Source organism: Scyliorhinus torazame, chromosome 18 (assembly GCF_047496885.1).
Source record: "Scyliorhinus torazame isolate Kashiwa2021f chromosome 18, sScyTor2.1, whole genome shotgun sequence".
Taxonomy (NCBI): Eukaryota; Metazoa; Chordata; class Chondrichthyes; order Carcharhiniformes; family Scyliorhinidae; genus Scyliorhinus; species Scyliorhinus torazame.
In genome coordinates, this window is record NC_092724.1 from 63,847,729 (window position 1) to 63,862,635 (window position 14,907).

The window sequence follows — 14,907 nt, forward strand, 5'->3', positions numbered from 1 at the left end:
TTGCCGTATTTGCGATTGACACTCAAGAGGCCAACAAGCTGCAGCTGCATGTACACACTTCACTCCCCACCCACACCTAATCTGCCAACAAGACGGCAGCAAAGAGAGCAACACACTGTTTTGCGAACACCAAACTTGAGACCGTGTTGGACGCCATGGAGGAAAGGCGAGCTACCATGTAACCGGGCCTGGAAAAGAGGCTGCCAGCCACCGCCGTTCACTGTTCAGGTAGCAGAGGCCATCAGTACCATGAGCAACACTGTCTGGACCGGCCAGCAGTGCAGAGGAAACTGCACAACCTCCTCAGGGCGGCCAGGGTGAGTAGGCAGCACCGTGCCGCTGGCACCAACCCTGTCCCACACACCCGTTACCCCACCACCCCCACAAGGAGGGGGCAGAACCCCTGCCCTGCACCACATGCCGCATCCATACCAGCCGCCATGGCCAGGTGCCCTGGTCACCGAAGCCACCAGCTACCAACCCCATGGGCTGCATGCATCGGACTGTCCAACATTGTGCATTTTCTGCCCCCCTCCGCCCCCACAGGATAAGGCCACCCAAAACTGCTGGGAGTGAGAGAAGACTGGAGGAGGACCGCCGGACCTGCAGCCCCTCACCCCAGCAGAGCAGCGGGCCCTGGGCATGGTCAGCGGGATGGAGGAAAGGGCAGTCATCGGGGTGAAGGCCCACTGAATTGCGGTTCACCATTGCACGTGTGCCATCCCCCCATCCCCACCACCACCACCTCCCCACACCATCCTCACACCACCCACATACACTTCCACCCCTCGCTCCACCACCACCAACACCACCCCTACTCCCACCTCTCAAATGCACACCTAACGTGGCTCCCCCCTCCCGCCCTCCCTCCCCCCGCCCACAGTATAATCATGTATCTTGTCCTAAAGGAGCTTCTGGTGATGGGGGTGAGCTCTTCTGGTGTCCTCCAGCCCCAACCACAACCAGCGACCATGGCACCGACACAGATTCAGCATTCAAATTCAGCAGGTAATTGGGAAGGCAATTGAAATGTTGACCTTTATTTCAAAGGAAATGGAAGATAAAAATAGGGAGGTCCTGCCCAAGCCATTTCGGGCACTAGTTAGACCACAGCTAGAATACAGTGAAGAGTTTGGACCCCTTGTCTGAGGAAAGACACACTGGCATTGGAGGCAGTCCAGAGAAGGTTGATTCCGTATGGAGGGATTTTGTTATGTGGAGCGGTTGAGTCGGTTGGGCCTGTGCCCATTGGAATTTAGAAGAATGGCAGATGACCTTATTGAGACATACAAGATTCTCAGGGTGTTTGACAGGGTAGATGCCGAGAGGATATTTCCTCTTATGGGAGAGCCTCAGACCAGAGGGCATAATCACAGAGTAAGGGGTCGCCCTTTTAAGACAGAGATGATGAAGACTTTATTCTCTCAGAGGGTACTGAATCTATGGGTTTCCTTACAGCAAAGGGCCATAGAGGTTGGGTCCTTAAGGATGTTCAAGACTGAGATGGGCAGATGTTTAATCAGCAGGGAAATTCAGGGTTAAGGGGACAAGGCAGGAAAGTGGAGTTGAGGATTATCAGATCGCCATGATCTCATTGAATGGCAGAATAGTCTAGATGGGCCGAGTGGCGTACCCCTCCGTTTTATGGTCTGATGGTCTTATTGTCCTTGTATTACACATTTGGACAAGGTCTCACAGATTGCCGCACTTTCGTTCTGTGATTCAGTATCTGTGATAAGGGACAAATATATTTACGGCACTCAGCTGTGATGTATTTCCAGTGACTTTCCCTAGATCTCCTTTTCCCTGAGAGGCGGCCCTGCTGGATTTTATGCAGTCACAAGCGGCAGAATGTTAATGTTGCAGCGGAGCCGCCAATAAAACAAGAACATTGATATCTCCACCACGCCAGGTGCTTCCTGTTCAACAGAAACAGAAAAACAAACTGACTTCTTTGGGTTCTGCAGACTATGAGCTGCTTTAGATACATTGGGCGTTAAGGAAAGTGTTGATTCCAAGTGATCACGTTCTATAAAAGACATTCCTCTGTTTCCAAGGAATACATCACTTCTCTCGGGTTCAATAATAGGAATGTGAAAATTCACAACTTCTAATCTCCAGTGAATGTGTCAATGTGTCTACTTCTCCCCAAGCATCACACTGAGCGACCACATTTCCTCAAAAATCTGGCAGGTTGCCCAATACAGTCGCTCCACAGGCCATATATGGAGAACAGCCCGGCTCAGAAACAGTCTGCCGCTCTACAGCGGGACAAGAAAGCAAAACTGCGCTCGACAGGTGGTGCTCCCTGTATTGATGCTCATATTGATAATGAAAGCCATGATGAGGAGATACCGGCGTTGGACTGGGGTGAGTACAGTAAGAAGTCTTCCAACATCAGGTTAAAGTCCAACAGGTTTGTTTCAAATCACAGCTTTCGGAGCCCAGCTCCTTCCTCGGGTGAATGGAGAGGTAGGTTCCAGAAACATTTATATAGACAAAGTCAAAGATGCAAGACAATACTTTGAATGCGAGCATTTGCTGGTCATTAAGTCTTTACAGAGCCAGAGAGAGGGGTAACACCAGGTTAAAGAGGTTAACCTCTTTGTCTCAAGCCAGGACAGTTGGTAGGATTTCGCAAGCCCGGGCCAAATGGTGGGGGGGGGGGGGGGGGGGTGAATATAATGCGACATGAATCCAAGGTCCTGGTTGAGGCCGTGCTCGTGTGCAGAACTTGGCTATAGGTTTCTGCTCTGCCATTCTGCGTTGTCGCACGTCTGGAAGGGCGCCTTGGAGAATGCTTATCCGAAGATCAGAGGCTGAATGCCCTCGACTGCTGAAGTGTTCCCTGACTGGAAGGGAACATTCCTGCCTCGCAATTGTCGCGCGATGTCCGCTCATCCCTTTTCGCAGCATCTGCGTGGTCTCGCCAAGTACCACACTTCATGACTTCCTTTCCTGCAGCGTATGAGGTAGACAACGTTGGCCGAATCGGACGAGGATGTACCGCGTACCTGGTTGGTGGTGTTCTCATGTGTAATGGTGGTACCCATGTCGATGATCTGGCACGTCTTGCAGAGATTGCCATGGCAGAGATGTGTGGTGTCGTGGTCACTGTTCTGAAGGCTGGGTAGTTTGCTGCAAACAATGGTTTGTTTGAGGTTGCGCGGTTGTTTGAAGGCAAGTAGTGGGGGTGTGGGGATGACCTTGGCAAGATGTTCATCTTCATTGATGACGTGTTGAAGGCTGTGAAGATGATGCCGTAGTTTCTCCGCTCTGGGGAAGTACTGGATGACGAAGGGTACTCTGTCGGTTGTGTCCCGTGTTTGTCTTCTCAGGAACTTGGTGCGTTTTTTGCTATGACGCATTGGAACTGTCGATTGATGAGTCGAGTGCCATATCCCATTCGTACAAGGGCACCTTTCAGCGTCTGTACATGTCTGTTCCACTCCTCCTTGTCTGACCAGATCCTGTGTATACGGAGGGCTTGTCCAGAGGGGATGGCTTCTTTAATGTGTTTAGGGTGGAAGCTGGAGAAGTGGAGCAGCGTGAGGTTATCCGTGGGCTTGCGGTAAAGTGAAGTGCTGAGGTGACCGTCCTTGATGGAGATGAGTGTGTCCAAGAATGCAACTGATTTTGGACAGTAGTCCATGGTGAGTCTGATGGTGAGATGGAACTTATTGATGTCATTGTGTAGTCGTTTCAGTGATTCTTCGCGATGGGTCCAATGGAAAAAAATGTCATTGATGTATCCGGTGTATAACGTCGTTTAAAGCTCCTGTGCAGTGAGGAGGTCTTGTTCAAACTTGTGCAAGAAGATGTTGGCATATTGAGGTGCGAATTTGGTCCCCATGGCTGTTCCGTGTGTCTGGATGAAGACCTTGTTGACGAAGGTGAAGACGTTGTAATCCAGAATGAAGCGGATGAGTTGTAGAATTGCATCTTGAGATTGGCAGTTGTCGGTGGCTCCATCAAGGGCATCTTGAAACCCATCGTACAAGGAACGCCCAGCTTCTGTCGCGATCTGACGGACTTCTTACAGAAACTCAGCACCCATGGACCAGTTGAACCAGGAACATTCCTCATCACAATGGACGTCTCAGCACTCTATAACCAGCATCCCCCATGATGGCGGCATGGCTGCAACAGCCTCAGTACTCAACACTGACAACTGCCAATCTCCAGACGCAATTCTGCAACTCATCCGCTTCATTCTGAATCACAATGTCTTCACCTTTGACAACAAGTTCTTCATCCAGACACACGGAACAGCCATGGGGACCAAATTCGCACCTCAATGTGCCAACATCTTAATGCACAAGTTTGAACAAGTCCTCCTCACCGCACAGGACCTTCAACAGACATTATATACCAGATACATCGATTACATTTTTTTTCTTTGGACCCACGTTGAAGAATCTCTGAAACGACGACACGATGACATCGATAAGTTCCATCCCACCTTCAGACTCAACATGGACTACTCTCCAAAATCAGTTGCATTCTTGGACACACTCATCTCCATCAAGGACGGTCACCTCAGCACTTTGCTTTACCGCAAGCCCACGGATAACCTCACGATGCTCCACTTCTCCAGCTTGCACCCTAAACACATTAAGGAAGCCATCTCCTAAGGCCAAGCCATCCGTATACACAGGATCTGCTCAGACGAGGAAAAGCGTTAAAGACGTCTACAGATGCTGAAAGATGCCCTCGTACAAACGGGATATGGCGCTCGACACATCGATCGACAGTTTCAACGTGCCACAGCAAAAAAACGCACCAACCTCCTCAGAAGACACACACGGGACACAACCAACAAAGAACCAGTACTTCCAGTACTTCCCCAGAGCGTAGAAACTATGACATCTTCTTCCCAGCCTTCAACACGTCATTGATGAAGATGAACATCTTGCCGAGGTCATCCCCACCCCCCCACTACTTGCCTTCAAACAACCGTGCAACCTCAAACAAACCATTGTTCGCAGCAAACTACCCAGCCTTCAGAACAGCGACCACGACACCATGGCAACCCTGCCATGGCAATCTCTGCAAGACGTGCTAGACCATCGACATGGGTACCACCATTACACATGAGAACACCACCCACCAGGTACGCGGTACATACTCATGTGACACGGCCAATGTTGCCTACCTCATACGCTGCAGGAAAGGATGTCCCGAAGTGTGGTACATTGGTGAGACCATGCAGATGCTGCGAGTGGGAAATATGGGGAGTCACTAATAAGCTGCTTGTGAAGACCCCCTCCCACCACCTGCCAAGACAAATGGCAGACATTGGACCACCGTGGCGGGGTTGATCCTTGCTAAATTGATTCAAGAAAATTCAGGGTCCCTGTGCAGCCAAACTCCACCGGTGGTCCTCAGTACAAACCCCTCCTGCACTTGTGGAGAGTCAGGAGCAATTCTGCACGTTATCGAGGAGCATCCCCCTGCAGACTAAGAGGCGGAATAATCACCTTAAATTCAAGTCATTAATAATCTTTATTGTCACAAGTAGGCATACATCAACACTGCAATTAAATTACTGTGAAAATCCACTAGTCCCCACATTCCGGCGCCTGTTTGGGTACATGGAGGGAGAATTCAGAATGTGCAATTCACCTAACAAGCACGTCTTTCGGGACTTGGGGGAGGAAACCGGAGCACCTCCTCGGAGAACGTGCAGACTCCGCACAGACAGTGACCCAAGCTGGGAATCGAACCCGAGTCCCTGGCGTTATGAAGCCACAGTGCTAACCACTTTGCTACCGTGCTGTCCATTGCCCAATTGGGAGCCAATCGCTTGACTCCGGGTTTGCATTGGCTAACGGCCTTGGGTGAGTCTGTGTGGAGCGTGTACTTTCTCCCCGAAAGAACAATGAAAACAAATTTTACAGGAACGCTTTGAAGAATATGAGTTTTAAAAGGGTAGATTTGCACGGTTATTGGGGAAACTGTTTTTATACAAGACTAGATTACACATTTCTTTCAAAGAAACTGAGCAAATGGCCACTTGCTGTGCTTGTCTGATTCTATGATTTGGATTACAGATTTCCATTTCAGACTTTAAACGCCATTGGCCTCTGGGGATTGGCTGCTGGTTGGAAGCTGGGTTTATTGTATCCATTAATGGTCACATTGCTTCCAATTGGTGCATTTGACCAGACTGCACTTCACGGTTCACACATGTCAACATCTATTGGTTATTCGGAAGGAAACCCTGTTTTCTGTACAAACTGTTGTCAAAGAATTGACTTCTCCAAGAGTCGGTGTGTCAGAAGGGGCTGAAGGAAGTTCTCAGTGTCGCGAACAGCGTCCTCTGAATGTTCTCGGCTCCTCGCTGGAACTGCTGCTCAGAACATGATGCGATCCTTCCCCACTCTGATTCTACTGCAGCTTCTGAACTGTGAGTTTGGGATTATTGAGCGGGTTTGGTTATTTACTGATACACTCATCCTCACTGAAATGCGTGCAGGATTAGTGGAATTAGCAGTTTTTGCTACGGAAAACTTTGATTGATTAGAAATTAATTCTATTGTGGAGATTTCGGTGCTTGTCACATTCCCCCCGCGGTGATTGGACAGAGCGCTGTCCGGAGTTAAAAGTCTCATCGGAATATTTGAACGGAGCCTGTTAAAATAGAGCGCGGTCACAGACCAGGGTGTGGACATGCCTGGGAGCAATTTATACAGACCGGATTTATTTTATTCAAATATGACATTGCGTGGGATCGTATGAAATGGATACTGAAATAAATTGCAGCAGTTTCATTTGATTCATATTTTGGATTAATTGTTTAATGTTTACTTTCTGTCAATTGTAAACAGGGAATAATTCAGTTTCTAGAGAAAAGAGCGCTTGCATTTATAGCGCCCCTTTCCCGCCCTCGGAGCTTTGCAGCTAATGAGATACATTTTGAAATGTTTGAATGAAATTCTCCAATGTGGGAAACGCACAGCAGGTTCGACAAATAATAGTGATAATGATCAGAGCAATCAGAAATTGTGATGTGATTTGCGGGTTAGATATTGGCCAAGGCAGCGAGGATCAATACCCTGCCAGCCAGGTAATCGGGCGCCTGCGAGAACAGGCGATACTCGGAGCAGCGTCTCATCCAACAGAGAGCATCTGTGAAATGCAGCACAGCTTCAGTGCGGCACTGGGCTGTCAGCCTAAATATTCTGCTCAGTCCTCTAGAATGGTTGACTCAAAGGCGAGTGTGCTGAAAGTGAGCGAGCGCTGACAGAAGCAGCATTTCCGTGGCGGTGTTAGAGTTTAGAAAGTGTTGCATCGAATTAAAAAAGTTTTATCTTCCCAATTGGCAGATGTGTCAAACTTCGGCTTAAAAACGAATCGGACACAAATGGCGCGGCTGTTTAGAGAGTTTGTCCCTGCGGCTCTTTTCCGGGCACAACAGACTAGAAATGAAATTCTAATCGCTTTATATAACCGAACCTGTCAGTATTAGAAAGTGATCCTTGTTAGATTAGAGTGCATTGGGGTGGTGGGGGTTTGTTATTTCTCTTTGTGCAGGACACCAGGTCCACACTCACATTTCTGAGTACAGGTAACCGCTGGCTGGAATTCACAGAACTGAAATACCTGAACCATTCTGTTCAGAGTTACAGTGCTGTGTGATAGCTTGGTGACTGGAGTTCAGACCAACATTTTCCAATGGGTTTGAATTATTACTCATAAAAGGAGAAAATGCTGGAAACATTCAGCAGGTGTGACAGGAGCAGGGTGATGTGCGTTTGAAACATTAACTCTGTTTCTCTCTCGGATGCTGCCAGACCTGCTGAGTTTTTCCAGCATTTTCTGTTTTTATTTCAGATTTTCAGCATCCGCAGCATTTTGCTTTTACATTGTGAATTATTAAAATATTTTTATCAAGTAGTCACTTGTGAAATTTCCTGAATTTAGGGAGAATTGCTCTGAATTTTTGATTAGTTAGCCGTCACCTTCAGAATTAAAACCTTTAATATTGGTTCATTATTCTTTCTCGTGCATTTATATATAACGATGATTTGTGATAATGATCTTTTTCTCAATCTCGTTTCACATTATCCATATATTCACACAGTGTAATGTGTTTACTGAGATATGGAGACTTATTCCTCATTATCCATCTACTGGCTTGAAATTCTTGGTGAATTTCTCGGTCGATGAATCCATTTGCTTCCTTCTTACTTCCAATGTGTGTTTGATTAGATTTATTCGCCTGTCAGGATAAATATACTGTTTTACTGACGGGGGAAATCACCGTCACTGCGTTTATGCTTTTACCGAATCGCATATCCGTGAACTTGAACTATTCTGATGCTAAAATCAGGTTTATTTGAGTCATTTAAAGGTGTCTTCAAATCCCATTCTGTGTATCCACACAGGTTGAGGGTGCAGTGTCATTGAGAAATTCCCGGGTGTATTCAATTGGCAGTAAGTGCAGATTTGACTGGCGTTCGACACACAGTCTGTTAACTATCAGTCCATACTCAAGTGCCTTTGATTGTGGCTGCGAGTGCGTTTTATCTGCAGCAGGCTGAGTTTAGATATGTGTTTAGACTTTCAGTTCATGTCTGCGAAGTCTTTTCAAGACCCGCGTAGGACAAAATAAAACCACCGCCATATTTACGTTCAATTTTGGTTTAATTCAAAATTTCGCACCGGATAAATAAGAACATGAGTTAATCAGGTGTAAGATATTCCATTTAAAAAGTTCACTGACCGCCACAGTAATGGATAATGACTCCCTTCTTGGATGAAAATGAAAATAAAACATTTCGAGTGATGTCTTTTTTATGAATCCTACAAATTATTTCAATGTTCACTTCACAGCGAAGTAAAGAATAATATTTTTCTACAACATTCTCGGTTTTTGATCAGCTCAATTTGAGCAGCGAGAAATCGATTGGGATTTGCCGTAATTTGCTATAATTTGCAACTCACCGTTTCTGATTTCTGTGATCCGAAATGTTTATTACTCCCGGAATCGTTTCTATAAATAGAACTCAGATCAAAAATAACTTACAGGAAAAGTACATATTTTATTCAAGTATATAATCCTGTAAAAGAGGTCTTGAAAGAGTTTGTTTAATTTGTAAATTCATTATTTAATCCATATTTGGTGTTATCTGATTTTAGCTGCTGCAAATTCAAATCCTCTCAGTCCAGACGAAGCAGACTGGAGGTGAAATTCCTACCTTGTGATTTGCACTGAGCCTGCTGGCAGGAGAGAAAGGTCAATGTTACACGCAATGTACCGAGTCACAACTGGAGAACAAAATAGCCGCACCGACTGCCCCACTCCCCCCAGATCCACAATCCCGTCCCCGCAATTTCCCGCTAAAATGCGGTGCGAGACAGAGAATTAACTAAATTAGATTAATGGTTTAATATTCGAAAAAAGCCACAATATTCAACATTGTCCAAACTACAGGATAAACCAACATTGCTTCATGAGTGTTAAATATTAATAACGTTCAGATCAATCAACATATTTCAAAAGCAGGTTTCCTGGGGTGGTGGCGAAGTGGAATTATCACTGCACTAATAATCCTGAGACCCAGATTAATGTCCCGGGAACCTCGGTTCAAATCCCACCGCGGCAGGTGTAGCAATTTATATTGAATAAACGTCTGGAATTATAAGTCACTAATATCCCTTTAAGAAAGGAAGTCTGCCTTCCTTACCTGACTCCAGATCCACATCAATGTGGTTGGTTCGTAACTGTCCGCCCTCTGAACCTCTGAAATGGCCGAGAATAGTGAGCAAAGTTGAAGGGTAATTAGGGATGGGCAACAATGCTGACCCAGCCAGCGACACCCACATCTCATGCATGAATCGGGGGGAAATGATGAAACTGTTGATTGCGGAGGATTTGTTTCATCAGCTTTTTGGGTCAGTCACTGGTTCTGACCTGTTCCGTTAAATTAAACGGTTTATTTATACATTTAAATGTGCAGTGTTTTTAGATAATTAATCTTTCCCCAGACTCTTGCAAAAGATCCACTCGTTTCATGCAATATTTAATTTCCGGACATGTTTCTGAATCTCATTCGACATATCCTGAACTTTTCTTTATATCGTTCTAAAAAAACATGGGAATGTTTTGTCAATCTTCAGGAAAAGGAGGTCGGTATGAGTGTGGAGTTGGTGCAGTGAACAGCTATGATATTACCATTGATATCAATGATATCAGTAGACTAGATGGGCCGGATGGTCTGTTCCTGCTGGTCTGTCTTGTTTTCTATTTTCTCCTTTCTCATGTTTCAGATTCTGGTCATGTTTTGCAACAAATCTAAAATTCCCTTGCAGATGTGTCTTGACAGATTGTGATCAAAGCAATTTCCCTGGTCTGTTATTCAAATCGGATTTGAAAAGTTTAATCAAACAGTAAGAATGACAAAATGTTGCCATCCCTAAATCACCGCCGCGTTAACTTCCATTGTTTGTGTTTCTCTTCCTCGTTCAGAAGCTAAATTTCTGGCTACAATATCCCTAATTTATTCCATTTTATTTCAACTAATTTTAGTTTTGTCGCTATTTATTCTTTCGCTCTTTGTTGCAGGAAAATGCAAAACCAATTCGGCTGGTGTCTAACTTTTTAAAAGTAACGTTAAATCTTGGCACCAAACCCAAACTCCAAGCAGCAGAAAATTTAAGGCATTGGGCATCGGGAGCAGCTGTAGCTCAATGAGAGCAGCTGAAGTTTAATGAGGTTAACAACAGACTACGAGAGAGTGACAACAGTAAATTTAATATCCACACATAGAGTGGTGATTTGGACAAGGGTCCACTAAGTAATGGATTGAAAATGTGTCCAAATCAACAATGAGAACCGGTTAGGAAATATGAGGAAGGGATTGGGAGAATATGGAAATACGAGGAATGTGGAAATACGAGGAATCGAGCAGAGCAATGGGAAAACAGTAAAGGCAGAGACAGAATAATGACCGAACAATGAATTAGTTAAAAAGAGAACTAGACAGTGTTAACTGGGAGGAACATTATCACCTGGGAGAGCGACAACAATTAAACACACTATTGTGTATATTGTATAATGTCGTGGATAGAAAGAGACCAGGAGATTTCTGGAACACAGCAGCATCAGGTGGATTGGGAGCAGTTCAACATACTAAATGTATTTGGACAAAAACAACAGAGCTATTCCCTTCAATGAGAGAACAATTGATCGAACATCAAAACTGATAAAAGGATGGGGAAGTCGGTGAGGACAGGTTACAAGAGAATCCACACAACAGGAACATATTGAGCTCCAGCCAGCGCTGAGGGAGCAGCAACGAATCCATCTGACTGGCGACGCGTCTTCTTCCGTTTACGGAAATTGGAAACAAAATGAGTCCCGGAAATGTCAATTCTCCTTTTCGAAGTGTTGAGAGTTCCGCGTCTTAGACTTTGCAGTAAATTAAAACACGTCAGAATTGAGCAGATAATCTGATAATCTTTCAATTAGTTAAAACCCGGCTTCCATTCATTCCTGAAACCGGGATTGGAAAGCAGGAATTGACCAATCAGCGTCACTGAGAGTTCCCTCAGCATAAACACGGCAGCGGGATTAAAAACAGAGTCTTTAACACTTCATTGGGCAGAACAGGCGGGGAATAAATATTCGGAGCACTCCCAGCCCAAATTGGGCAGATCGGGGAAAGGGAGGAATCAGATTGCTCATTCAAAGAGGTAGCATGGGGATATTGGGCTGAATGGCTTCATTCTGCTAATATCACCGTTAGACTTTATAACGCGGTTATGAAGTAAACTCTACTGTGATTTAGGATAAAACAGAACTGGAATGGGGAAGGAGGCGGGTGTGAAGTTGGACTGGACTCTGCCGGCAACACGCATATTTGATTTGGTTGCCGTTGGGAAAGGAGCCCGGGTAAAAATCTATGTTGTAATTTCAGGTGTGAAATGTGACCATAAAGGAGAAGGCAGGTGTTATTGCTGATTCCAGACACCGAGACTGTCAGAGGAAAGCCGAAAACAGATTCCAATATACCATGGAGAATAAAATATCTGCTGCTGGATTAATCACTAATGTAATGCTGGTGTGGACGAGCCCCTGTTGTAAGAAATTAACCATAGTGTGGACAGTTCAATACTAAATAATCTGCAGTGGGTCATTTGCTGCTGGGAATCCCTTTCAAATCTGCCCAGAAAATTGGATGAAGGGATTTTGTCGTGACGCTCACTGCAACATTCGCCGTGGCTGGAAAGAAAGAAGTCTATTGAATCGATTGGAGACATTGGGGACTTTTAATACAAGGCTCCTGGTGTACTAATAACGGGTCATGTCCTGTAACCGTGATGTGGGCTTTTCACGCGTTTTAAGACGTTAATAAGATTTTGTTTCTGTACCGCAGAGTATTGGTTGGAGACTCGGTGTTGGTGGTCGTAGTTAATTTTGGTTTCATCACAGAATCATAGAATTTACAATGTAGAAGGAGGCCATTCGGCCCATCGAGTCTGCACCGGCTCTTGGAAAGAGCACCCTACCCAAGCCCACACCCCACCCTATCCCCATAACCCAGTGTTACAGTAAACTTCTTAAAGCATTAAAGCTTCTCATGCGATTCCTTTGCGTTGGCCACTTGGAAATGTTTATTGTTTTTATAATTTATCGGTTTCTAGCAGGATGGTAACAATTTGCTGCTCGATTCAAAGAAGGAGAAAATAACCAAATCCTTCTCAGGCCACTTCACCGAGGTAGTACATAGGGTCTGAAGACCATCATTTCCCCGGTACACTTTACCCAGTTGTCAGTGTGTGTTTGTGAAATCAATTTGGATACATTCTGGCACCTTTCCGATATTATCGTTTTTTCTGACAGTTTAATTCATTTTTATTCTCGGCGAACTCTAATTCTCAACGTATCTTTTCAGGCGAACTCTAATTCTCAATGTATCTTTTCAGGCAGAGCTGGGAACAGTCAGAATCCAGCATCAGGTAATCACCCTTCATTTTCATATTGACTCCTATCTCTCTGCTCTGCTCCAGCCATTAAATATGGTGATTGGTCGAGAACCTCAGTATGTTTTTGATTACGGTTTACCAATTACGACTGGAATGTTTTTGAAGACCTTTAAATGCAGCTGAGAGGTAATGCATTTTGGAAGGTCTAATACAGGTAGGGAATATACAGTGAATGGTAGAACCCTCAAGAGTATTGACAGTCAGAGACATCTAGGTGTACAGGTCCACAGGTCACTGAAAGGGGCAACACAGATGGAAGGTAGTCAAGAAAGCATACGGCATGCTTGTTTTCATTGGCCGGGGCATTGAGTATAAAAATTGGCAAGTAATGTTGCAGCTGTACAGAACCTTAGTTAGGCCACACTTGGAGTATATTGTTCAGTTCTGGTCGCCACACTACCAGAAGGATGTGGGGGCTTTGGAGAGGGTGCAGAAGAGATTTGCCAGGATGTTGCCTGGTATGGAGGGCATTAGCTATGAGGAGAGGTTGAATAAACTTGGTTTGTTCTCACTGGAACGAAGGAGGTTGAGGGGCGACCTGATAGAGGTCTATAAAATTATGAGGGGCATAGACAGAGTGGATAGTCAGAAACGTTTCCCCAGGGTAGAGGGGTCAATTACCAGGGGGCATAGGTTTAAGGTGCGAGGGGCAACGTTTAGAGGAGATGTACGAGGCAAGTTTTTTACACAGAGGGTAGTGGGTGCCTGGAACTCGCTGCCGGAGGAGATGGTGGAAGCAGGGACGATAGTGACGTTTAAGGGGCATCTTGACAAATACATGAATAGGATGGGAATAGAGGGATATGGACCCCGGAAGTGCAGAAGATTTTAGTTTAGACGGGCAGCATGGTCGGTACGGGCGTGGAGGGCCGAAGGGCCTGTTCCTGTGCTGGACCTTTCTTTGTTCTTTCTTTGTTCTTTGAGAGATTAACTCTGTCTTGAATCATAGAAACCCTCCAGGGAAGAAGGAGGCCATTCGGCCTATCCAGTCTGCACCGACCCTCTGAAAGGGCACCCTATCTAGGCCCAATCTCCCACCCTACCTCCGTAATGCTACTTAACTGAAAACTAAGGGGCAATTTAGCAAGGCAATCCACCTAATCTGCACATTTTTGGACTGTTGGGAGGAAACGGGAGCATTCGGAGGAAACTCGCACAGAGACGGGAAGAATATGCAAACTACACAGTCATCCGAGGTCAGAATTGACCCAGGTTCCTGGAGCTGTGAGACAGCGGTGCTTACCACTGTGCCACCGTGCTCCCCAGATCATTTCCCAGCATTTTCTCTTTTGTCATTGTTCCCGAGCTCATCTCCCGACCTCTGGAAGTGCAAATATATTCTGAGCTGAATTACCTGGATGCAGTTGGAGCAGCTGTGATAGTGGAGACTCCTCTCTGATCCAGGTCCCTGCTCCTTGACACCATTTATTGATCACTCACTTTGAGCATGTTTCATGTTCCCTGTGGATTTTATTGGGAGACTGGACACTGTCCAATGTTGGCACTGAGTCCTGTCCTGCATTGTGAACTGGGACAGGTGCTGACAGACTGCCGGTTTCATCCAGTGGAACTCCTGATGGTGTTTCTGATATTTTACAGAGACGGTGTCGCTGAGGCTGGTGAATGGGGGCAGTCGGTGCGCTGGGAGAGTGGAGATTCGGGTCAGAAGCCAATGGCAGACTGTGTATCAGTATGGCTGGGACCTGCGGGACGCCGATGTTGTTTGTCGGAAGCTGGGCTGCGGGACCGCGATCGCTGCACCGGGCTGGGCTCATTTTGGAGAAGGCACCGGAGACAAGATGAGAGGAGATTTTCGGTGTACCGGGAAGGAGAGCGCTCTGCGGGAATGTACTTCGTACTCATATAATTCTGTCTCACAGGCCTATAATTCCGGCGTCATCTGTTCCGGTAAAA

The 14,907-nt window shown here is 45.8% G+C and overlaps 1 long non-coding RNA gene across 1 annotated transcript; it reads left to right on the top strand.

The window, feature by feature from the left end:
• The first annotated feature begins 6,297 nt into the window (after window positions 1-6,297).
• LOC140395262 (uncharacterized) lies at window positions 6,298-14,865 on the top strand. Its single transcript, XR_011936144.1, has 3 exons — window positions 6,298-6,409; window positions 12,934-12,966; window positions 14,593-14,865. It is a non-coding gene; the product is annotated as an uncharacterized lncRNA (long non-coding RNA).
• The last annotated feature ends 42 nt before the right edge of the window (window positions 14,866-14,907 follow it).